General features: G+C 40.1%; 1 pseudogene across 1 annotated transcript; it reads right to left on the bottom strand.

The window, feature by feature from the left end:
* Positions 1-24144: 24144 nt before the first annotated feature.
* LOC307099061 (small ribosomal subunit protein eS6-like) lies at positions 24145-24864 on the bottom strand (annotated as a pseudogene). Its single transcript has one exon. The product of its transcript is annotated as a small ribosomal subunit protein eS6-like (transcript).
* Between the last annotated feature and the right edge of the window lie 2473 nt (positions 24865-27337).

Raw genomic sequence — 27337 nt, forward strand, 5'->3', positions numbered from 1 at the left:
TACTCATATCCTTTAAGCCAGCAATTCCACCTCCAGGAATTTGGACACATATACAATGATTGTTTATAATATCTTAAAGAATTGAAAATAATTTAAATTTACATTAATAGGGGATTAGTTAAATAAAGTATAGTGATACAACTGAATACTCTGCTATAATCCTAATATATAAAAATCCTGGGTCGCAACGACTGGTAACCGCCATGGCAACCCAGTGCTGCTGGCTTCCGCTGCAGTTGTGGTACCCCAGCACTGACTGCTCAGGGGGCTGCGAGTCAGGGCCAGAGAGAGGCCTGAAGAGACAAACAGGGACTGATCCATTGCCTCTGTGGCAGCTTTTGATCAGCACTTGCCTCTCTCTTTCTCTCCCAGTCTGGCCAGCAGCCAAGCCTCCATTTCTCTCCAGGCCTCCACTGAGGCTGCTGATTAGCCCTGCCTTTCTGATCAGGCCTCACTGATAGGTCCAGAGATGCTGACTGGCATAGAAACTGACCAATCAGAACCAAATCTGGGTCAACTGTGAGGAGTCAATGGCTGCCTAGGAGGCAGAGCTTTTGATGCTGACTGGCATAGAAATCAACCAATCAGAACCAAATTGGCTGGCAGAGGAGGGAAGTTGGGGGGGGCGAGATCAGGCCTGCAGGGGTGGGGAGTTGGGGGCAAGATCAGGCTGGCAGGGGAGGGCCGTTGGGGGCAACCAGGCCAGCAAGGGGAGGACAGTTAGGGATGAGATCAGGCCGGCAGAGGAGGGCAGTTGGGGGCAACCAGGCCTGGCAGGGGAGGGCAGTTGGGGGTGAGATCGGGCTGGCAGGGGAGGGCAGTTGGGGGCAACCAGGCCAGCAGGGGAGGGTAGTTAGGGCAAAATCAGGCAGGCAGACACAATTAGGGGCGAGATCAGGCTGGCAGGGAAGGGCAGTTAGGGGCGATCAGGCAGGCAGGCAGGCAGAGACAGTTAGGGGCAATCAGGTAGGCAGGCAGAGGGGTTAGGGGCAATCAGGTAGGCAGGCAGAGGCAGTTAGGGACAATCAGGCAGGCAGGCAGACGAGCAGTTAGGAGCCAGCGGTTCCAGATTGCAAGAGGGATGTTCTACTGCCGGTTGTCAGACATCCCCCCAGGGGTCCCGGATTGGAGAAGATGCAGGCTAAGATGAGGGAACACCCCCCCCCCCATGCACAAATTTCATGCACCAGTCCACTAGTTAAATATAATGATGCCCATCTACATTGATTGATAAACTAGTTCCTGATATACTTCTGAGTGAAAAAAATTATTGAGTATATAATAAATCTATTTATGTAGAATTATGTGTGTATAATATAAGTGTATGTATATGCACAGCAAGATGACTAGAAGGATGTTCATCAAAATATTTGACAAAGGAGTCAAGAATATCAAGACAGTCTCTTCAATAAATGGTGTTGGGAAAACTGGACAGATACATGCAAAAAAATGAAACTAGACCACCAACTTACAACATACACAAAAATAAACTCAAAATGGATAAAGAACTTAAACATAAGACGGGACACCATAAAAATACTAGAGGAATCCACAAGCAGGAAAATTTCAGACACATGCCGAAGCAATATCTTCACCGATACAGCTCCCAGGGCAATGGAAATAAACAAATGGGATTACATCAAAATAAAAAGCTTCTATAAAGAGAAATAAACAAATGGGATTACATCAAAATAAAAAGCTTCTATACAGCAAAAGAAACCATCAACAAAACAACAAGAAAGTCCACTGCGTGGGAGAACATATTTGCCAATGTAATCACCGATAAGGGTTTAATCTCCAACATTTACAAGGAACTCATACAACTTAACAAAAGGAAGATAAACAACCCAATCAAAAAAATGGGCAACGGACCTAAATAGATACTTTTCGAAAGAAGACAGAAGGAAGGCCCAGAGACATATGAAAACATGCTCAACGTCACTAATCATCCGAGAGATGCAAATCAAAACGACAATGCAGTACCATCTCACACCTGTCAGAATGGCTATCATTAACAAATCAACAAATGACAAGTGCTGGCGAGATGCGGAGAAAAAGGAACCCTCGTGCACTGCTGGTGGGTATGGAGACTGGTGCAGCCACTGTGGAGAACTACAGACTGATGCAGCCAGTATGGAGTTTCCTGAAAAAAACTATAAAAATGGAACTCCTATTTGACTCAGTGATCCAACTTCTAGGAATATATCCCAAGAAACTAGAAACACCAATCAGAAAGGATATATGCACCCCTATGTTCATAGCAGCACAATTTACCATAGCTAAGATTTGGAAACAGCCTAAGTGCCTATCAGTAGATGAGTGGATTAAAAAACTGTGGTACATCTACACAATGGATTATACTACGCTGTGGTAAAAAAGAAGGAATTCTTACCATTTGCAACAGCATGGATAGAACTGGAGAACATTATGCTAAGTGAAATAAGCCAGTCAGAGAAAGATAAATATCACATGATCTCACTCATTTATGGAATATAACAAACATAAACTGATGAACAAAAATAGATCTGAGACAGAGAAGCATCTATCAGACCATCAAACCTCAGAGGGAAGGTAGGGAATGGTTGGGGTAAGGGGGAGAGATCAACCAAAGGACTTGTATGCATGCATATAAGCCTAACCAATGGACACAGACACCAGGGGGGTGAGATCAAGAGTGGGGAGGGGGAGGGGGGGGCTATGGAGGGATAAAGACACATATGTAATACCTTAATAAAGAAAAAGAAAAACCTCTAATAGTTTCTTGACCTGGACAGTTTGATTCAGTTTGTTGAGTGTCAAAAGATTGCTGTTTGATTCTTGATCTGAACACATGCCCAGATTATGGGCTGGATCCCTAGTAGAGAAGTATAGGAGGTGGCCGATCAATGTTTCACTCTCATATAGATGTTTCTCTCTCTCCCTTTCCATTCCTCTCTCTATAAAAATTTTTTAAATAATAAATTTTAAAAATCTTTAAAACATCTAAAGGTTTCTAGGAAACAAAATTTCTCCTTATACTTTTTCCTTCATATTTCTATGTGTTACCAAAATATTTTACAACAAATAATGCATTATTTATCCAATATCAATCTATTACAAAGATATTTCTCATTTAAAAAAAAGAATTCCAGTTTGTCCAAAAAAAATAAGCTTCTTTTTAGGTCTACTATGATAATGTTCAATGTGCTTATATACGCTTTTCCATTTTAAAACCATATGAGTCTAGGGACCATGTATTACACAGAATACTTAGGGCACAGTTTGAACACAGCAAGTGCTTAATAAATATTTATTATTTAATTGATTTTCATCAGTATGAAATTCAGTGAAACAACAAACTAAGTCACAGTGAAATGTTCACCCTGCATGGAGATGACTTCCCGGGGAGCTGAGAGGCCTGGTGTGGCCTTATCAGGGCAGGGTCTGCTGCAGCAGACAAGGGCAGGCCTGTCACTGCATGGGCACACCCACACCATCCCAGAGATGCTATCAAGAGGTCTACTCCCCTTAGGTAGAAGAGAAAAAATAAGGAGTAAAGCCTTACAATTTTACAGCACAAATGGGACAAGTGTAATTTGCATCAATCTGTGACAATGATTCAACAATTTGTCCCCTGAAATCCTAGGCCTCCCCGAGACACAGCACTGCACTTCCAGGTGTGCATGATGGCAGAGCCGCCTGGGAGTGCAGAGAGGAACAAGTGTGAGGAGGAGCCACGATGTGCCCACAGAGAAACAGGAATGACAAGTAAGTGGGAGTCTTCACAGTCCTCCCTCCAGGTCCCAGGTCCTCCTTTTATGTCAAAATGGAAAATTTTCTTAACCGTCCAGGTTGCTCTTGGACTCTCATTTGTTGCTCAGAATCTGAATAATGAGCAGATCAAGAGAAAATAGAAAAATGGACAAGTCCCAGTTTATTATACATATTAAAGAGCTGAGAGAGGTGGCAAGAGAAGGAAGGAGAGTCATGTAAAATGGATGCCAGGGAGGTTTTCAGGGTTGGGAGGTGTCAGGTGAAGATTCAGAGTTTTGGGGAGCACCCGATGTCCATGTGAAAAGGGATGAAGATGACAGTGAAGTATAGACTTTTTTCTATATTAAGAATGCATACCTCATACTAAAATCTATTGAATTGTACACTTGAAATGGGTGCATTGTCTGGTATGTGAAATGTGTAATGGTGTTATTTTTTAAACAAATACCCTCAAAAAAAAAAGCAAACCCCAGTTTGGCAAATTATTGAGGAACTAAAATAATATTTTAAGAACTCTAATTACTTCTTGGGTATCACACAATTTCTTTGAATTCCTTCTTACACAGACTGAGCCATGTGGAACTTAAATTGTTTGGGTTATAAAAGGTTACAAAAAGGATCCTTAAAGATCCTCTAGTCCGAACTCTCATTTAAAAGGTGAAGAAATGGAGCTGGGAAGGTTAAGTCAGTTTTTGCTGTCATATAATAGTAAAGCTGGGAATTATGGTGGACTGGATACAGGTTTGAAAACTACCACCCCACTCCCATTCAACACTCTTCCAGCTATTGTTTACAGAAAGAAACAATTCAAGGATAAACATAATTAGAACACGTAGTTATTATGCTCAGTCCAGTTTTTCTGGCCTTTAGAACAAATCGGTTTGATTGGCATCAGTCCAATCAGTTGCACACCATTGCCCAGCGAACAGCCTAGGCCAGGGAGAGTCAGCCTTTCTGGGCCTGAAGAATAATCAGTCCTCACAATGACAATGTCACACTCACCCCCTGTTGCTTTTAAAGAGCAACAGGAAAATAGCAGTAGCTACCATTTACTGGACACTTATTCATGCAGGGCAGTCAGAGCCCTGTGACACTGGAAAACAGAGAGTTCAATTTTTAAGTAAGAATTTGAAAACTACTAGATGTCACTAATGTAAATAACACCCATCTGGGAATCACATCAGAAGTATACAAAGTTAATTATGAGATCACATCTCCAATCTCTCCAGGATGGTTCTAGCACCTGCTATGGTCTAGACATTTCACATATGGCAACTCTTTTTTTTAATATATTTTATTTATTTTTAAAGAGAGAAAGGGAGAGGGATAGAGAGCTAGAAACATCGATGGGAGAGAAACATCGATCAGCTGCCTCCTGCACACCTCCTACTGCGGATGTGCCCGCAACCAAGGTACATGCCCTTGACCAGAATGGCAACTCTTTTAATCCCCACAATAATTCTATTATATTAACTACCCCAGTCTGCAAATCAAAAAAGTAAAAACATGATGGGAGCAGGACCAAACAAGTAAGAGACAAGTTCTGATGTCAATACAATATCCTTAGGGCTCAAAGAGGATAGTCTTCATGATTTGACTTAAGATTGTACCAAGAGTCCCCTTTTGTCCCATTAGCTTCATTTATTGGTGACCTAATGCCCGAAATAGTCACCTATGAAATTAAAAATAACTTAAGCATTGATCACAGTAGACTATGCTACAGAAGCCAGTTGAATAAACTGAAATCTTAGTGACCTGACATAACAAAAGTATGTTGTTATGTTGCTCATGCAAAGTCTGATACAGAGGTTTGGAGTCCTTAAAGGGGATCAGAGATGAGGCAAGGAGAGCATGGAAGATGGTGCAGGATGTTTTAGATTCATGGCATGCAGATCAAGCAGGCCAACAAGTGGAGTTCATCCTTTCTATCCACAGTCTGCTACCCTTTTTACAGAAGGCTGGGAAATGCAGGGAAGCAGAGGGATGGGGGAAGACCATCATCCCCGCCACACTCCTAAAAGAATTGCATCTTTGGTTTTTATCAGTCAGCATATTAGTTAATGAGAGTTAGTAACAACAACAGACAAAAATAGTATGTAAGGAGTCTCTTCTTCAGGACAGGACCAGAGAGAAAGAGGGACAGTGACAGAGACAAATGTGCGTATTTGACAATGTTGCTGGGTTTTGCTTGATTTCAAAGATCTGCCTACTAAACCTCACTGTCTCTCATTGCTAATGCTCCTGAAGACCAGTCATGTGATAACTCAGACCTTACATTATGCAAGTGTAAGTTCTCTCAGAAATAATCAGAAATAAAGCTGCTTGTTCATTTAATTCATAGAGGCAAATAGATACTCTGGGAGAGACAACTAAATAAATAAACATTTTCCTGACAAGTTGACTGTAACAGAGCTCAATAAATTGACATATTTCCCCCCGTTTATTTCTACTATAAAACTCAACAACAACAAAATAATGAATTGGTCCAAAAGGAAACAATAAATCAAATTTAGGGATATACAAAATGTTTAAATCATATATTTAAAGAAAAAATATAATTTATTAAAACGTTAATAATAACTATTGATGCATGACCCAGTTAAGCCAGAAACCTGGCTTAAAACCCTCCTCTTCACTCAGTCTAATCACCAACTGCATTTGATTTTATCTCCAAAATGTCTCTATCAAGTCCATCATCTTCACTTCATCCTTCTATCCCTATTGTCCCTGCTCAAACTTCTCCACCTGGAAAATCACATCACCTCCGAGATGATCTCTCTGAATTTGCTCTTGCTCACTCCTTCAAGCCCATCCCAGGTGTCAGTGAGCTTGAAACTGTAGGGTCCAACAGAATCATTTGGAAGCTAGTTGAGTGCACTAATTCCCACGTTTTTCCCCTGGCTACCCAGAATATCCTTGTGCATTGCCTTCCTGATAAGCCAGCATTTACCTTCAAAACTGAGCTCAGTGAGTCATTTCCTTTGTTAATTTCTTCTGCTATGCCACCATTGACAGAGTTAATGTGTTCCTCCTCTCTCTTCCCCTGCCTGCTCCTGACCTTAGTACATACTTCTATGGCTGCACATCTTTGTTTACATTCCTCCCATTCCCTGTCTACTCTTTTTTTTTAATCCTCATCCAAGAAATGAGGATATTTTTTACATTGATTTTTTAGAGAGAGTGGAAGAGAGAGAAGAGGGGGACAGAGAGAGAAACACAAAAGTGACAGAGACACATCGATTGGTTGCTTCCCACATGTGCTGTGCAGGGATCAGACCTGCAACCCAGGTACATGCCCTTAACCAGGAATCAAACCCCTGGCCCTCAGGTGCATAGGCTGATCCTCTAACCACTGAGCAACAACAGTGATGGCCCCTGGCTACTCTTCATCCCATTTCTACCCCTAGGTGAACTAAAAAAAAAAAAAAAAACCTCTTTTGTATACCCATTCAACAGTTCAGGTCATTAAGTCAAGCCTGTACATAACAATGTGTTTAAATACTGCTGCTTTGTACAATTCCTTATATATCTTATTATGTAAATTTCTCTCAAAGGAGAAAATGCTGTCATAAATCAGATAGCAAAACTCTTAAACTTGCCAAAATACTGCAGTCTAAAATAATTTTCTAACAGAGAGACACTTCTTTTTAGCAGAAGAGTAGAGTTATTACAAATGTACTCTTTGTGACATCAAAACAGTAAGAATGATTATTCAGCCTGTATTTGTTGGCTTAGAGTTATTTGGATGTGGTAAAAATATCTTCACTCTAGCCATAAACCTATAAATCTTCCCTACAAAGATGAAAACTGTCCATAGCAATCAACAGTAACACCCCAAGTCTGATACTCCCAGACATGCAAACAACACAGTTCTGGGCAGTCTGAGAGCACTGCTAGCATTAACCAGGAAATTACACAGAACACCACATTCCCTCTGCTCAAAGCACAAGTGTCCTCACTGTAGCACTGAACCAAAATTCAGAACTGCCCCAGAAATACACAATGAAAAGCTATAAATATGCTGTGTGGGTAGATAAGAATTTGTAATAAAGTTTAAAATCATTTATAGGGCAGCTATAATTTAAAAAAAAAAAGTAACAAGTGTTAAGGATATGGAGAAATTGGAACTCTCATACATTTCTAGTGAGAATGAAAAAAGTGATAATTTTTGACAGTTCCTCAATAAGTTAGACAGAATTACCACATGACCCAACAGATTTCACTGCCATGTATAAACTCAAAAGAATAAAAACAAGGACTCAGCCCTGGCCAGTGAGGCTCAGTTGGTTGAACATCATGCTGTGCACTGAAAGGTAGCCGATTCAATTCCTGCTCAGGGCACATACCCAGGTTGCAGGTTCAATCTTGATTGGGTACATACAGGAGATAACTGATCAATGTTTCCCCCTCATATTAATGTTTCTCTCTCTCCCTTTCCCTTTCTCTCTCTCTCAAATCAATAACATATTTTTAAAAAACATAAGGACTAAAACAGATACTTATACACGAATGTTCATAGCAGCACTATTCATAACAGGATGGGGAAAAATGCAAATGCCCATTGACAGATGAGTGGATAAACAAAATATAGCATATACACACAATGGAATATGATTCAGCCTTATAAAGGAACAATACTGATGAACCTAGAAAAAATTATGCTAAGTAAAAGAAGCCAGAACTATAAACTATTCAGAAGATGCTAATTTATAGACACAGAAAACATAGTAGTGGTTGCTAAGGGCATTGGGGTGGGGAAAGTGGAAATGACTATTCAATATGTCCTATTTCCTTTAGAGGTGATGAAAATATCCGAAGCTGGTGGTGGCAATAGTTCCAATACATTGTGAATGTCACAAATGGCACTGAATTATACACTTTTAAATGGTTAAAATGGTGACTTTCATATTATATGAATTTTACCACAATAAAAAAATCACTTGCAACTAAATAATTGTTAAATATATGATGCAGCCGAAACCGGTTTGGCTCAGTGGATAGAGCGTCGGCCTGCGGACTGAGAGGTCCCAGGTTCGATTCCAGTCGGGGGCATGTACAGGAGGCAGCTGATCGATGTTTCTCTCTCATCGATGTTTCTAACTCTCTATCCCTCTCCCTTCCTCTCTGTAAAAAATCAATAAAATATATTTAAAAAAATAAAAAATAAATAAATATATGATGCAACTCTGAAATATTCCACAGTAAAAATACTTTGATTAAAGAATACTTATCAATGCAAGATTGCTTGAATTATCAAATGTCAGCCTTAACTGTTCCATTTCTAAATAAATTTACCGTTGCAGTAGAATTTCAAAGAATCTTGAAAATAGAAGAGGTTTGGTGAATATTTGTCATATTGAATTGAAAAATCAGAATGCTGTAAAGTCAAATAACATAAACCCCAAGTTCATAACTTTGGTAATGTAAGATGATTATAGATATCTACAGTAAAATACCTAGAAGTTTGTACTCCACAAAGTCTAAGAAAAACTAATGTTCTATTTTGAAAACCAATAAATTCTCAGCATTCCAAATAATTACTGGCCTATATCATTATTCAGAATTATGTATAAATATGAAGATTCATCAATAAAATTTATGCTGAGTGCTTATTATATGCCAGGCATGATTCTAGACATTGGAAATATGAAAATTATTAAGGCAGGGTTCTTGTCCTGAAGGATCTTATGAATAAAATGGGAACCATGCATGTTTTACATATTGTAATTTTATGTATGCCAATAATGTCACCCAGGAACAGTAAAGGGATGAATAGCCAAACAGAGTCAACAGTAAATACAGATAAATAATACTGCTTTTGTCTTCCTAATGGATATTTAAAGCAAAGCACCAATAAATCAGTATAATCATGCCATCCAGACAACTGCTAAGAAATATCATGCTGGATATTTGAGTTGGTAATCACATTTTCCTAAACTCCTAAGCTCTATTTTATTCATATTCTGTCTCCTCAATCAATCAGAAGAATGGATAAATGTCTCATTGTAGGCTGTTATCACTAAAAAAGGAATGTTTGACACACAGAACCCTGTACCTGGTACTATGAATGACTCAGAGTTTAGAGACAGCATCCCTACCTTTGTGTAGTTTGTTATCTGATTGGGTAGACAAAATGCCCATCAGAATTATTAAAGAGCAATTAGAGAGTGACATAAGATCTAAAAATATAAGTCAATATAGTATAAATCAAGCTTCCAAGTGCTATGAGAATGTGAAGTATGAATTGTTTCCCTGGTACCCACTGCCCTTCTAATACAATGCAGGCTATGGTTTGCATGTTCCAAGAAACAGTTCTAATCTTGATCTATTTTCTTCATATCACGCAGGAATTGGGGAGAGAGAAATCTAGGACTTGTAATGTTTCCAGGCACTTTAGTAGGCATTTTTATATTTTACCACACAAAAACCAAGCTAGTTTATCATCATCATCAATCCCATTTAATACTTGCCCAAGATCACACAGTAACTATAAGTGATCATTGGGGAGGAGTCATTGGAACCAGGTTTAATTTCAAATACTATTTTTTCCACACAGTTTTGCTCCATGATACCATACACCTTAGACTACACTCTAAAAGTTGCTAAAAATAATGGCTGTTGTCCAAAAGTGCTTCTCAGAATTACCCCAAGAGCTTTTTCAAAATACATATACTGAGAGCCATGTCCCAGATATATCATTCTGAAACTGTAGAGCAGAGACCTGGGAATGTATATCTTAAAAATGCTCCCAAATAATGTTACACACTCATCTAGTTAAGAAGCTCTGCCTTCAAGTATGCTGCTTCAGGAAAATGATTTCATAATTCAAGAACACCTCACACTGAAGAACATGAATTTCCAGATTAAAAGGCTCAACAAATACCTGGCCTAATTAATGATAATAGATCCACACCAGGCACATCATTATGAAATGTCACAACACTGAGAAAATGAATTCTGAAGAGATTTTAAGTCACATATAAAAAATATGGAATAAGAACAGCTTTAGATATCTTACAACAATACTGGAAGCAAGAAGATAAAGATGCAATGGCTTCAAAATCAGAAGAAAATTATCTCCAATCTAGAATTTCACACTCAGCCAAACTATTAGTCAAATATGAAGGTAAGATAAAAAGCATCTTCAGCCTGGCCAGTGTGGCTCAGTGGTTGAGCATTAATCCATAAACCAGAAGGTCACGGTTCAATTCCTGGCCAGGGCACAAGCCCGGGTTACGGGCTCAATCCCCAGTGGGGGGCATGCAGGAGGCAGCAGATAGATGATTCTTTCTCATCATTGATATTTCTATCCCTCTCTCCCTCGCCCTTTCTCTCTCTGAAATCCATAAAAAAACATTTTTAAAGGCCTGCACATAATCCTTGAAGCATCTAACCCACTCATGCCCCAAAACTTACTGAATTCCATATGAACTGTCCCTAGAGGACATTCTATGATAGTCATAAGTATATGACACTCAGAAGAGCAGCGGATCATGAAAGGGGAGCCCTTGAATAGGACTCTGAACTTGAATATGAACTTGCATATGAATTTGAATAGGACTATAGTGAAATATACCCCAATCACAGAGACTTGGGCTGGGTGGGCTCTATTTGACTATAGCGTTACCCAAGTAGGATTCTTTAAAGAATTCAGTCTTGCCCTACCTGTTTTGGCTCAGTGGATAGAGCATCGGCCTGTGGACTGAAGGGTCCCGGGTTTGATTCTTCTCTGAAATCAATAAAAATATTTTTTTAAAAGAATTCAATCTTAATGAGCCTCTTTTTCATCTATTTTAAAGTTCATGTCATGTGTGTGAAAATCTGCATTCTCCAAGTTTTCACTTCCTTATGTGAAATACACCAAGAGGTAAATGAGTCCCCTAAGAAACAAGCTGTGAATTTGGAAGTCTTGGTTAGTCTCTGTTTTAAATGAAGGGTTTATTAACAAGAGTCCCCATTTGAACTCCATAAATGCCCAGATTAGATAGTTACTAATTCCAGACAGTGATCTAAGCATCTAAAACACCAACAAAGAAGGAGTAATATTTTCCTTTGAGTAGTTGATACCTCTAAATATTTATGTGCTGTTTTCATTTTTTTTTAAGTGTCTTTTTAAGGGAGTTAACACCATTGCATTTATAAGCAAAGGTTAAAAATTTTACGCAGGCTCTGAATCTCTGTTCAATCTTTACCTATAATTTATAGCCAGTACTTACATTGTCAACTTAAAGCTATGACCTCCTTGTTAAACTTCACCATCCAAATTTAATAAATACATAGAAATCTGAGGTCAACAAGTCTATATGTATTTATTTAAGAATTTTCTCAGAGAACAAATATGATGTAGTAGCCTTTTTAAAACAGAACAGGCAGCCCTAGCCGGTTTGGCTCAGTGGATAGAGCGTCGGCTTGCGGACTAAAGGGTCCCAGGTTCGATTTCAGCCAACGGCACATGCACGTGTTGCTGGCTCGATTCCCTCCCAGTAGGGGACGTGCAGGAGGCAGCCAATCAATGATTCTCTCTCATCATTGATGTTTCTATCTCTCTCCCTTCCTTTCTGAAATCAATAAAAAATATATTTAAAAAAGTAAAAATAAAACAGAACAGGCAATAACCTGTCAATAAATCTACTGAATCAGGAATATGAGAGCTCAGACTTTTTCTAACACAACAGCTGCTTAATCTTTAATCCTTATTATAGGACTGTGTGTCCATGTGACATTTGGTAAGAAAGATGGTTCCAGGTGATGGACTAGAATTGCAAGGGCTAACACAGCCACTGAGTCCTGGAATGCTGTGGCTCAGTGGGAAATACAGTGGGAGTATAAATATGTGCGTTACGGACACTAACTATAGGGCAGACAGGCTGATTTGTGTCTGAGGCTGCTCCTAATAAATTTATGGGTACCTTTTACAACCTCACCAAACTAGTTGTTTCAAACACAACAGCTGAGTTATCTGACTTGAATAAATTATTAAGTGTTAACAAAGTGAGGAGGAGTGCTGCCATGATAACAAGCTATGGAACACAGTCAAAATGCTGGTAAGATCTTAAAAGTATGTACTGGGAGGACAGTGAAACACAGGGTAGGTAATCAGAAGGAAGCTGAATGGAAGCCATAATAAACAAGAGATGATATTTTCATCAATGCCTTGGGTCTAAAAAGGAATTACAGACTTTAGGGCTGTAGGGCTGGAAAGGATCTTAGAGATTACCTAACCCAAGTCTCTCTTTTTTAACAGATGAAGAAAATGAGACCCATGAAAGTTGTTAGTTGCCCACTATCACGTGAGTTTTCTTTATTTCTTGATTTGTTTTTGTGGGGGTTTTAAGGGAGAGGGAGAGGGAGAGGGAGAGGGAGAGGGAGAGGGAGAGGAGAGAGAGAGAGAGAGAGAGAGAGAGAGAGAGAGAGAGAGAGAGAGAGAGAAAGAGAGAGAGAGAGAGAGATTTGTTGTTCACATATTTTATTTACACATCCATTGTTTTATTCTTGTATATGCCCTGACTGGGGATTGAACCCACAACCTTGGTGTCTTAGGATGATGCTCTAACCATTTCCAGGCAGCCAGGGATCCATGTGAATTTTCTTTGATTCCTGTTTAAGACTCTTTCCACCATACTATTTTGGATTCCTTAACTTAAGACTGGGACTTTAAACCATCCCCAGAGTCCATAATCTTTCCTAATGAGGGATTTCATGGGTATAAACTCTGGCCCCTTAAGCTTCCTCCTTGCAAGTCAACCCTTTCCTTCCACTTTTCACACAACACGGAAAGCAAGTAAATACTAACATAGCATGCTTCTCTTCCTAACTTCATGGAGGGAATAAATTGGTAGCCAGGTCTACCAGCAAATCATTTGTTGCTCCAGTGATGAAGGAAGAATCATAGGAGCATCACCCTTTGGAGAATGCACTCCTTGGAGACAAGGTAAAGGGATAACATGACAGACATGCTACGAAACAAATTTGCCAAACCAGGTCTGCTGGTGGGAGAGAAAACCCATAGTATATAGTTGGTAAACATTTGCACTGAGTCTCAGGTGGGTGATTCACAAATATCAAGTGAGGAATTAATTTTAGAAAGTCATATGGGTAACTTCATCTCCTTTTGGGTGATTTATATACCTGTCATTCTTTCAGCAAATATTTACTGAACACCTATTCTGTGCCAAGCACTGATTTAGTCACTGAAGAGACAGTAGTGGAAAAGCCATTGCTCTTAGTCATTCAAACATGAAGTCACAATTCTCCTACCATTTCTTCTCCAGCCCCTCTGTTATCAGTATCTTATATCCTTTCCGATATCTCTTTTATCTCTTTTCCCCTTTATGTTTGCTTCCAGAGCCAGCACATTAGCCTAGGCCTTCATCATCTCAAGCCTAAACCAGTTTTTGAACTGCTTTCCCAATCTTCTTTCAATCTAAAATGTACAGATTATAATTTTTAAAATCCTGACCTTTTTCTGGGTAGTTCAATTCTCAAAAGCTTCATTTGGCTTCGCACATCCTATCTCAAACTCCCAAATGCCATGTCCCAGCTTCCAAATTCTGGCTCCAACTCTTCTGTCCAAACTTAATCAAAAGGAATCCTATTCAAAAGCAATTTTAAACTGTATTAATGTTTTTGACCAAATTTCCTTTAAGTTTACATACACACAAAAAAAAAGAAAAGATTTGTGAGACAAGCAATTCTTTCATTTAGGTGAGCTAAGTTCCTGAAAAAGTTATTTTTATAGCAACATAGACATGAATTTTCTCATAGAAACAATATTATTATAAATATTTTCACTCTTGACTAGGAAACTAATGCTCAACATGTTTATAATAGGTCATTAGTAGAATTTTCTCTTCTATAAAAACAGCTGTACTTCTAACCAAGCATCTATTGAGCACTCCTTTATGGAACCTACCATCACCATCAATTACCTATAAGTTAACCTCTCTGTGCAGTGTAAAATATGAAGATATTTAGTGTATATGTAAGCAATCTAGGCAATACAATCTTAAGAATGCATTTCATATGATACGCTATCAAAGCTTATACAGTTTTCTTTGCTTATTTGATAACTTCCACTTTATATTCACTGCAGTGAAGCCGAAGGTGAGAGACACCTTGACCAAGGACACAGAATTTAGGAGCATTATTTGGGGTCAATCCTGACAACATCTTTGAGAAAGAGAGACCTAGAGCTACTTGCAACTCTTTCAGTGACCTCTCTCAAGAAAATTTTTGTTGTGGGAAGCTTAAAGCTTCAGCATTAGAGACTGAATTAAAGGTTTTTGTGTGTTTGAAAACTTTCTTGAGCAGCATTATCACTAACACAACCATGCTAAAATAACTAAATAAGACCAGCCAGCGTGGCTCAGTGGTTGAGCATTGACCTAGGAACCAGGAGGTCAATGGTTTGATTCCTGGTAAAAGGCACAGGCCTGGGTTGCAGACTTGGTCCCCAGTGGGGAATGTGCAGGAGGCAGCCAATAAATGATTCTCTCTCATCATTGTTTCTATCTCTCTCTCTTTCCCCTCCTCTCTGAAATCAATATAAAAACTTTTTTAAAAAATAAAATAACTAAATAAACGTTCCTCTTCTAATCTCTGACCACTTCTTACTTCATAGTGTTAAAAAGAACCAAAGTGTGGTTGGCAAAGCTAAGCCCAAGAACTCAGTACTAAGTTTGATTTGGACTGAATGAAGCAAGTCACTCTATCTTAGTCACAACTAGGGTGTTGGCTTACAGTTATGGAAGGCAGCCAGTTTCCAATATGTAATCAGTCATCTAGATGGATTTTTTGTAGATAGATTATGTCCTCAGGTTAGTGGCTAATTTTTGACAAGTAAATGAAACTGTTAAAGACAAATGTTTTTGCTCCAGTGTGTACCAAAAGCCTTTAAAGTATGTGGATTTGTGGATCAGTAAATAGACTTGTGCCTCAAGAGTGATGATGTAGTTCTATCTGCGAACATGGAAGATGTTTGTTATTATAGCAAGTTACAAAATGCTATCTGCCCATTAATTTTACTTAGTTAGCTTTAGTTTATACTAACAGAGTCCCTCAAGGTAGCTTTTAAAGGGAAGAGAGTGGTTTAGAAGAATCAATGGAGCAATAAAAGAAACAGGTATCTCAGAAGAACCATGGTACAATAGAGATAGCCCTCAAAGGAATGGGAGCCATCAAACACAGAGACAATTTGGATACTAAGTACTCTCTTCCCTTCTCTCTCACGATCACTCTCACTCTCGACCTAGTTCTTCTGTTCTTCTCTTACTCTTGATTGGCTCCCTCACCCTATTCTGTGAGAATTTGAATCTCTGCTTCCTCACATAAGACATGGTTTCTGCTTCTTCACAGCCTTTATGTCCCACTAAAATTGTTCTGGTTGCTCATGGCTGGCATCCACTCTGATTGGCAGATGAATATGCCATATCATTTGATAAATATTTTTAATATATATTGTGTATAAACACATGCACATATATGTGCACATACATACGTGTTATGTATTTATGGAGGAGGGCAGAGATGTGGAAGGAAACAGAGACAAAATCATCAGAGGGAAGGAGAACCAAACCAGAGCCAGTGGAGGAAAAACTGTAACTGTCACCACACATGCAAATATACAGTTTATGTATACACTAGCAATGCACCACAGAGGAATTTCCTTCAGCCCAGTGCCAGAAATAACTTTCACTTCTTCGTCTATACATAGAATATGGTTAGTAAAAGGAAGGAAGTATTTGAAGAAATTTCTTCTCTCCATCTCCAGAGAATGTGTGCTTCCCTGGAGAAAGGTGAGAAAATAGCTCATGAATATATCTTTCTACAATATATCAAAGCAGTCAGGTACTCAGACCCTCTTAATTAAATACATGAGAGCTAGGAAACATAAAGCTCTCACAGCAGCATCAGCTTTAAGAATCAAGTGGTTTCCCATAAGAAATCTGAAGGAGTGCACCTTTCATATTCACCTCAATGTCCTAGCACACTGTAAACAGTCAATATTAGTAAATATTCTATTAAAGCGTCAAGTATTTTAATTAAATATCACTTATAGCTGATATATATTGTTTTAGCCCCTGTATTCATCATGAATCTCCTTAAAGGAAACACTCCCACCCATTTCAAGCCATGTGGTTTGAATGGCTGATTCCCATCCTTAAATCTAGTGTGAGCCTTGACTAAGTTAATCAGCAGATCCCATCCTTTTACCTAAAGTGATTGATTTCAGGATGGGCACATGACCCAATTCAGCCAATGATAACCAGACCTGGGGCTTTTGTTCATATGCTGAGGATGAGTGGTCTCCTTCTCCCTACCAGACTTGAAGTCCTGGCAGTGTGAAGTCTTGGGAGGCTGCAGCCTTCTGTCAGCCATGAGGGGAGAGTCTGTCTAAGAATGAAACCTGTACGTGAAAGAGAGAGAAGTGAGGTGAGACCTGGTGGCCCTGGAGATGTTTCTGAAGTACCTGTGTCAAGCAACAGTTAAGCCAGTCTCCCCACTGAACTTCTCAGTTTTAAAGGCAGTAAATCCCCTTTTTATAGTAAATCTATTTGGATTGAGCTTTCTTCACTTTCAACCAAAGATAGTTAACTGATACACTGTTTATAACATATAAATGCTGATTTGTTTCTGTGATTTCTTCCAGGAATAAATATAGAACAGACCCAGTCAGAAATAAAACTTGCCAATAAAGTATTCTGTAAGGGGGCCTTCTTACCTGGTTTTGAACATTCTGGACCCCTAAATCTTGAGTTTAATTAATTAAACTGAATCTTTACAATATTGATGTTTATTTATAAAAAAAGACCTTACATAATTTCAGAACAGATTGTTGAGAATGATAACCTACCTTATGGAATGAGAACTATAAACAAAAAAATGAGAACTATAAAAAATTAACTAAATTTGGCTACTAAAAAAGTCTCTATTTTTGTCCAGATGTCTGTTTCCTTTCACTGTTCAAGCCAATCCTCTGTCTTTTTCGGGTTAGGTATGAGGTAGCACATCACTTCTGGGTATTGGCGCCCTGGTTCATACCCATTGCAGTTATTTGCAGCTCTATCTACACTGCCTCCAAAATTCATTTTAGAATTTCAAATTCTTATTAATAAAACTCCTAAAGAGGTCTCACCAGGCCTTCCTAGTACTTCAGACAATTTTTAGCTACATGGTTCTTCCCAATTTAAAAACAAAATGAATTTCACAAACAGAATTGAAATGTCAAATTTTACTACCATCTGGATTTAAACACTGCAAGAAAAACTAGGTTTGGGTTGTTTTATTTTTGTAGCCAAAGTGAATGGATTATAGTAGTTTGTTTTCAGACCATTTACCTCTCTATCCTGCATTTCACTCTGGGATAATAAGGTATGCAAATGAAAAGGAGACCATCCAGAAAATCCTAAGAGGGAGTCTGTAAAATTCAGTAGTTGCATTCAATATAATGGGAGAAAAATTTTCCAACTCCTCTTCATCGTGATGAAGAAGATAAACCGATCTGCTCACTGCACTGAATTTAGAGCCGTGAATATGAGTTAACAACTTGGCTCTGCTCCTCTGGGGGTTTACAATCTGATATATGTACAGACATAAAGGATATACAGGCAACTTCACAAAGGTTTTATGGTCCATCCATTTAAAGCACCAGGAAGCTTCATAGCCTGCGGGGGAGCAGAAAGAATGACAGCAGCTGAGACATCAGGTGGGATAGATCTGACAATGGAGAAGTGACAGTGAGGGAGGTGAGTTTACAGTGCTCCTGGCATGGGTATCAAAGACATCACTTCTTGGAAGAGCCCAGGACTGTGGCACCTGCAAAAGGTAGCTGAGTAATTCCTTACAGTGGAAGAAACCCTACAGAGTGCATCGTTTGATTCTCTGGAGAACCTCTGAGAGGCTGGTCAAGGACTATCCACCAAATTTTAGAGATATGGAAACCAAGACCTACTCTATCTACAGGTCCTGAGGCAAATGGGGAGTGAAAGAAAAGACATCTTCCACTTGAGAGGGACAGCCAGGTTTCAGTTAGAGGAAGAAGGGAAGCAAATATTCAGAGAAGAGTGTGAGACACAGGAGAGTTTGCTGATGGCAAACCAGGAATTCCAGAGTGCAGTGGAAGAATATGAAATTACAGGAAAGCAAAGTAAATTGAGTCAGATTAGGGAAGGTAGAAGGCAGTGTTGAGATAAGCAACATATGATGATGGTCTGTGAGGTTTGGTCTTCTAGTGCTGACTGAGGTAACTGGGATGTGGCGGGTGTTGAGTGTAGTGCTAGAAAGCTGGAGGAATGTGAATGACCAGTGTCATCCATAGTATTTAGCTGGGATGTGTGAGCGTTTCTTAGAGAACAGCTCATCAGTGAGCAGTGCTGGCTGGGGGAGGAGCTGTCTCACTGGGAGCACCCTGATCTCCCCCTTTATTGCAGTATTGTCACAGCCTGAGTACCTGTGGGACTGTTGGCTGCTCCCAAAGGTAACAGGTGTAGACCAAAAGGCCATCGTCTTAGGGCAGATATTTTTTTAATATTTTATTTATTTCAGAGAGGAAGGAAGAAGGAGAGAGAGATAGAAACATCAAAGATGAGAAAATCATTGATTGGCTGCCTCCTATACGCCCCCCACTGGGGAATGAGCCTGCAACCCAGGCATGTGCCCTTGACTGGAATCGAACCTGGGACCCTTCAGTCCGCAGGCCAATGCTCTATCCACTGAGCCAAACCAGCCAGGGCATAGGGCAGATATTTTTGTGGCAACAGGAAAATGAGGCCAGGTGAGGAGTTGGAGCCACTAGACTCAATTCTTCTGGGGAGATAAAGGAGATTGTAATTGTTTTCTTGCCATCTGGCATTCTAGCCTTTAACCAACAAGTTTCCTTTGCTATGTTTTTCCCCATTACCCTGAATTGTGTCTCGTTTGACTCCAGAAAAGTCTTCTTCTTTTTTGATCATTATTTTAATAAATGGTACAAATATGTATATGTAATCGATCTGCTATCATGCAACATTGCCAACAAACTCCAATGATATTTCAGATAACTTCTACTCCCTCATCACCCTTTGCTCTCATTCCCATGAAAACAAAACAACAGGTGAACAAAGACATGTGACAGGTCGTTAGATGATAGATAGATAGATAGATAGATAGATAGATAGATAGATAGATGATTGATAGATAGATAGATAGATAGATAGATAGATAGATAGATAGATAGAACAGACAGACTTACATATCAATAGATTGATAGATGATAGATAATAAATAAATGAGGAAAGGGAAGGGGAGAGAGGAGGAATAAAAGAAGAGAAGAGATGAGAAGAGAACAGAAGAGAGGAGAGGGGAAGAGAGAGTAGAAGAGGGAACGGGAGAAGAGATAAGTATGATCTGAGTAACCCTTTGATGGCTAAAAAATGTCTAGGTATTCTTTGGACTAATCCAGTCCCATAACCTTATAAAAAGGATAATATTATTTAGAAACTTAATCAACTAATTTCCTAATTCCCCAACTTCTACATCTAGAAAAATACAGCTCCCTGAGACATGTTCATTTGAAGCAGGAAAGGCCTAAAGGAAGAGTTAGAAGGCCACTCTGATATTCTCTTCTTAACCTGATTCAGAACTGACTTTACAATCACCAGGGTAAAAAAAATCAGTTCAGAGACAAAGCCAGACTCTAGTCCAAAGACCTGCTATAAATAGAACCTGAACCCTGCTCTTGCCAGGAAAATTAGAGGCTTAAATCAGGGTTAATCTCTCCATAATGGTGAGGAACTGGCATTGTCTCTCAAGAAGGATAAGCAAGTGGATTGTTTCAGTTCAAGAAGGGAGTCAGGAGCAATTTCAAAGGCCATAGCCAACAGAGTGCTCACTTAAAGTCCCTAGAGTGAGTTTATTCCCTCAGTGGCCCACAAGACTTCCCCTATTCTCCCTTTAAATAAGCACCATGGTTGCCCTAGCTGGTTTGGTTCAATGGATAGAGTGTTAGCCTGCAGACTAAAGGATCCGGGGTTTGATTCCAGTAAAGGGCACATGCCTGGGTTGCAGGCTCCATTCCCAGTCGGGGGCATGCAGGAGGCAGCCGACCAATGATTTGCTCTCATCCTTGATGTTTCTATCTCTCTCTCCCTCTCCCTTCCTCTCTGAAATCAATAAAAATATATTTAAAAATAAATAAGCACCATGGTTTTATCCTTGGTTATAGAAACTATAAGACATTCCAGAGACTCAGATGAAATGTACACATAGCCTAGACACACATTCTCAACCTCTGATGTACATATGAATTCCTCAATGAGGAGCTCCCAGAACCCAGCCCTCAGAGTTGATGAATTCAAATACCTTACTTCATTTCATGCTCATGTGTAATCTCTGGGGAAGATGTTGTTTTCATTCCCATTTTATAAATGAAGAAACTGAAACTGAAGGTTAAGTAGCTTTGCCAACTTACTCCTTTAATGCACGGTAAGGCTGGTCTTATATGCAGGGCATCCGATGCCAGATCTTGTGTTGTATTGACTCTGTGACACCACCCTGTCCACTTGCAGGAGGCTTCTGTAATTCAGAAGGAAAGGATTTATTTTAAAATATGGCTTATTTGGGGGAACTTCTGCACTGTTTAAAGATGGTATGGCAGTTACCCAAGCAAATGGGAACTTGTTTTTAAAAATTCTATAACATTTCAAAGAAAGTAAAATTACACCACCACCACCACCCCCCCCCCCCGAAATAAAAAAAGTGTGAGAATTATCCCTCCAGGGCACATAACTATTTCTATAGCTACTACAACTTTTAAAACAAAGTTAATGTATGGTGACATCTGTTCCATTAAAAAAGAGAGAAAGAGAATTCCCCTGACCTCTTCAGGTTCATCGTTTGATTAGCCAATCCAAAGTAAGCATTTGGGCATTGTTGTGCAACAGCTCCATTCTATATTCCAAAACATTTATGTGGTATAACACACTTGAGCTATATTTACTTATGGTAGTTAGCTTTATAATCAGTTTAAGGTAATCCAGCCAGCAGTCTAATTAGATTTTTTGAGAACTCCCCATCCCCTCCAGCCTCCTCTCAAATGTCTGTGTCTGTTATCCCTCCTCTCCTTCCATCTCAACATTTTCATCCCCATCCAAATGGACTCTCACAATTGACCATCTTATTTCACTTCATCAACTTCTTTAATGTGACTTCTAAATCTCCCTTCTAATGTGAATAAGCATTCTTTATGCTTTCTTCACACACCTCTCACATTGTCTTATATTCCCAAACCTTTATTTAATAACCTCTCCTCATTTCAGATGAAGAACATCTGATTTCCCCATCTGATTTCCATCGCCATCCCTCCTTATGGCTGTTCACAGACCTGAAGGATCCTCCCCAGTTGCTTTAGAACCAGGCTCTGTATCTTCCTCCACACCCAGTCCTCCACCATTATCTTTGGCTCTTCCTCTACACTTGAAACACTCCATCATCTTTGGGAAGATCCATACCTACTGATGATCCTGACATGGGCCTCTTTCCTCTTCAGTCCCAGAAAACTATGTCTTCATTCCAACTCAGCCTCTTTTCAATATAGTCAAATCTTAGCTTTTTAAATTATATACTAGAGGCCCAGTGCACGAAATTTGTGCACTGGGGGTGGGGGTCCTCAGCCTGGTCTGCACCCTCTTGCAGTCCGGGACCCCTCGGGGGATGTCCGACTGCCAACTTAGGCCCAATCCCCAAAGGTATCGGGCCTAAGCTGGCAGTCGGACATCCCTCTCGCAGTCTGGGATCCCTCACTCCTTACCACCTGCCTGCTCGCTGCTCCTTACTGCTCTGCTCGCTGCTCCTTAGTGCTTCCACGGAGGCGGGAGAGGCTCCCACCACCACCACTGCACTCGCCAGCCATGAGCACAACTTCTGGCTGAGAGGTGCTCACCCTGTGGGAGCACACTGACCACCAGGGGGCAGCTTCTGCATTGAGCATCCGCCCCCCTGGTGGTCAGTGCGCATCATAGCAACTGGTCGTTCTGCCATTTGGTCAATTTGCATATTAGGGTTTTATTATATAGGATACTGCCCTATTTCTAAAATCTTAATCTGAAATTCAATTCATTCTATAGGACCATAATCTGCCATCTCCCCAACTTTCCCATTCTTTCATCCCACAGCCCTTTGATCTTTGTAACAGCCCACAATCCCATAATCTATCTCAGTTTAGCTTGATTTGCTTCCCAATCCTGGTCCAATGTTCAGATAATTCACTACCTTCCTAGAATCCTCAGCCCCTTTGTCTCCTACATTTTCCATTTTGTCTATCACTGTCTCCCTTTCCTCTTGTTTACCAAACTATCTCTGCTCATTGCCTCCATTGTGTTACCCATTTATTCCTTAATTCCATGAAATCTGGCTACTTTCTCCCCATTTTGGGGGGATTCATCTAGCCAACTCACAACCAAATTAAGAACAGTGCTCAATTTTCAGTTCCTTGCTTGTTCTGCAGCATTTGACACTGTTGGCTGGATAAATATTTCTTCCTTCTCGTTCTAGCTCTCTCTCCTCTTCTGAGACATAATGCTATTCTTATTTTCTTCTTCCCTTTACCTGCACCTTACCTGTCTTCTTCTGGGCCTTATTTTTCTTCCCCTCACTCTCCAAAGCATAGTGTTTCCCAAGATGGTATCTTCATTTTATTTTCACCATATTTTTTTCACTTATGGATCTAACCTACCTCTCATTTCCTCATGTAGTAAAACTTCAAGTTTGAAGACAGATCTGACCCAAGTTTTGGCATTTACTAGAATAGGATCTGGCACATAGTCGGTCCTCAATAGGTGATGAGATTAATGAACAGTGAGAACATGAGCAAACCAATCAACCTCTCTAGGTCTCAGTTTCATACTATTATTACAATATATAAGAAACTTACCTTAGAGAACAGAAAATAACAGGGAGATAATATAACAAACAGCTACCCTAGCCTCTATTTCCAATGCAAATGCACTCACACTAAATGTACAAATGTACATACACATCTTTACAACCCCTTGATCTCTACAGTTTGAAACTTCCATCCCAAACCATCATCTCTCCCTCTCTTTCCTATTTCTGTAGTAACGCTACCCTCCTATGCAGACCTTCACTAGCTCTTGTTGAAAGTTTCACAATAACTTTGTTAGTGGTCTGTTCACCATCAGTCTCTTCCTACTTAACCTTGCAAGTTTCATCTTCCTAAAAACATCCCAGATCATGACACTTCCCTGTTCAATAGCCTGTCATAGGCCCCACAAGCTTAGTGAATGGAGCAGACTCCCTAGCTTGGCAATCACAGCCCTGCATATATGACCAGTCACCACTATATATTTTTTTATTTTTTTTATTTGCTGTTCTATGTTAGTTACAAAAATCTCCTTTTTAACTGTACTCAGACTTGGAGGTAGGAGCTCTCAGAGGTCAGTCTACATCTCTTGGTAATCTGTTCCTGCGTTTTTCTTTGGCCTCCTTCATTGTCTTAGCCAGAAATTGAGCATATTCTGCGGCCTCTTCCTTATTTTTCTTAGTACGTTCTTTCTGCAGAGCAATATGCTTGCGTTTGTGTTGCAAGACATGTGGAGGAACAAGACACTGTCTTGGGTGCTTTAGTCCTACCTTCTTTGTTTAGAGGCTTTCTCACAACGTATCTGCCAACATCATCTTCTTTAGAGAGACTGAAGTTTGTGGATTCTGCTAGCTCTTTTGGGTCCCAGGTGATGAGGCACAGTAGTATCAGTGAGACCAGGAATATCTTTCTCCCCTTTTTTACAATGACCAAGTTGAGAACTCTGAGACTGCATTCACAATGCAACCCCAAACAGATCTGCATTTTCTCTCTCCAGTTCTCCTTGGTCTATAACAGGAGGGCCCCTTATTCAGCAGCAGGCAGACTCTGCCCTGGGTCAAGACACCCTGCTTCATGGGAAAACCTGGTCATTCCCACGACTGATTTGGACCACATAACCTTTCCATCCTTCTCCCAATGTCAGCAGCAACTTCTGTGGCCATACGCTCCCCATAAAAGTTACCAAGTTTTTGTTCATCGTCCACTTCAATGAGTTTCTGGCAGCCAGTGACTGTGAAGGAGGTGCTGAGCTTCATCCTGAAGCAGCCAACAGCCTCTGAGATGCCACCAAAAAGAGACTACTACATATTTCTTAATCCATTTTTCTTTTTCTCCCATGATCACCATTCATGCACATTTGTTCATGCATTTCCTTTGACCTATAAAGCTTTCATCCCCAACTAAAACTATTGAAATCTGAACAACATTCAAAGTCCTGCTCAAATCTTTAGGAAAGTCTTCCCTGATCCTCTGAATTGAATTTTTCTTTTTCTAGTGCTTTATCAGGATTTTTGTTTGTTTGCTCTGTTTTTGCTAATTCTCACCCAAGAATATTTTTCCATTGAAATTTTAGGGAGAGTGGAAGGTCATCTATAAATATCTGTTAAATTTATGTGTGTATCTTTAAGAATTACACACTGGAATTTAGTATTTTTTGAAACTGCTCATTATAATCATTTGTCTACATAGACAAAATGTAGCTTTCAGGGCTTCTTGGTGACACATCTCTTAGGAAATGACAGAAAGGCTTAGAAGACAGATATTTATCATAGCTGCGAAATGTCTTCCCCCGTCTTTTTTGGCCTCTCCCTCAAATCATAGTGATGGATGAAATGATCAACTCAGAGAATAATTGTTGTAACCTTTCCTCGTTAAAAAGACAAGAAAGTGTTTCTCACTCTGAAGAGCCCAGTGTATGAAGAGCCCAGTGTATGAAAAATGTATCAATTCAGAAAGAGCAATGGCAGGGATAATTGGTCAAGGCTTCAAAATGCTTTGTAAAACCCACCATGGATTTTCAACCCTTGTAGTTCGCAAGTCCCAGGAGGTACATGGTGTAGCAAAAGGAGTAGGACTTACCCCGGGTCAGCCATCGATAGGCTATGAGATACTGCCAATGTCACCCCTCACTTTTGGCCTCAATTTCCCCATGTATAAATAAGGAAGTGCTCAAAAAACAAAATGATGGGACACATCAAAGAGACACAGGAACCAACTAAAAGAGCTCCCAAAGGCCTGCTCCCAAAGAGCTCCTGATGTCCTCTTTTCCCCCCCGTTGATTCCTTCTAGCCCACCCCTGTCCCCACCTGATTGTCTGTGTCCATGGGTTATGCACATATGCATACAAGTTCTTTGGTTGATCTCTTCCCGCCCATCCACCTGCACCTTCCCTCTGAGATTCCACAGTCTGTTTCATAAAGCTGGAACAATTTAAAGCAATAAAATAAATAACAAAATATTGGATTTTAAACTAAAGTATAAAATAAATACCTATGAGTCCATACTGATGCAAATAAATGATTAAATAAATGAGAAGAGCTCAATCTCCCTTTCAGAAGAATTTGAAATAATTTATGTAGATAATCTCCCCTCCAAGAAGGAGAACTTAACTTTCTATCCCCTTTCCTCCTTCAGAGTAGGCTGGACATAATGGCTGGTTTCCAATGAGAAGAACATGGGAAAGGAAAAAAAAAAAAAGTAGCTTTGCAGTGGAGAAACCTCACTACCCTGACCAGGTGCTCAAGATTAACAACAACATGATGAGTCATATTGATAATATGTAACCTTAATATGATGTAATGAAAATGGCACTACATCTCTGTGCTCTTTCTCCCACAAACCCATGACCTCTGTCTAACACGAGAAAAACACTGAAGAAATCCAAATTGAGGGACATTCTGTAAAAAAAATAATAATAATAATAATGACTAGTACTTTAAAAACTATCAAAGACAAGAAAAGTCTGAGAAACTGTCACAACACCAGAGGAGGCTAGGGAAACATATGACTAAATGTAATGTGATGTCCTAGATGGGATCCCAGAACAAATAAAAGGACATTAGAGAAAAACTGGTGAAATCTGAATAAAGTATTAAGTTTAGTTAATAATAATATACCAATGTTTATTTCTAACTCATGACAACTGTGCCTAGTGCTGTAGGATGTTAACAATAGAAGAAGCTGTGTGAGGAGTATATGCACGCTCTCTGTACTATCTTTGCAACTTTTCTGGAATTCTAAAACTATTATAAAATTGTAAAATTCTTCTTAAAATAATAGACTAGTTCAGATTCTAAGGAAAGCCCCACTATAAAGAATTATGTGCGGGTGAGCCCTGGGCCCCGGGTCCGGGCGAGGCCGCGGGCCCCTGGAGCCGGGTGAGCCCTGGGCCCCGGGTCCGGGCGAGGCCGCGGGCCCCTGGAGCCGGGTGAGCCCTGGGCCCCGGGTCGGGGCGAGGCCGCGGGCCCCTGGATCCGGGTGAGCCTGGCCCCGGGTCCGGGCGAGGCCGCGGGCCCCTGGAGCCGGGTGAAGCAGTGCCCCTGGGTCCAGCCGAGACCAAACCAGAGGGAGTCGGACCTGCATTACCACCATTTGTCCACCATCCAGAGCTGAGGGGTCAGTGCCGACATGTACTTATAGGGAACCGGTGGACATTGATATTGGGTCTCAAAAGAACTGTTGGTCCAGAAAGAAACTCACTACAGACTGATTCATTTGCCTGTCAGCATA

The sequence above is a fragment of the Cnephaeus nilssonii genome (genome assembly GCF_951640355.1).
Source record: "Cnephaeus nilssonii genome assembly, chromosome: 5".
NCBI lineage: Eukaryota > Metazoa > Chordata > Mammalia > Chiroptera > Vespertilionidae > Cnephaeus > Cnephaeus nilssonii.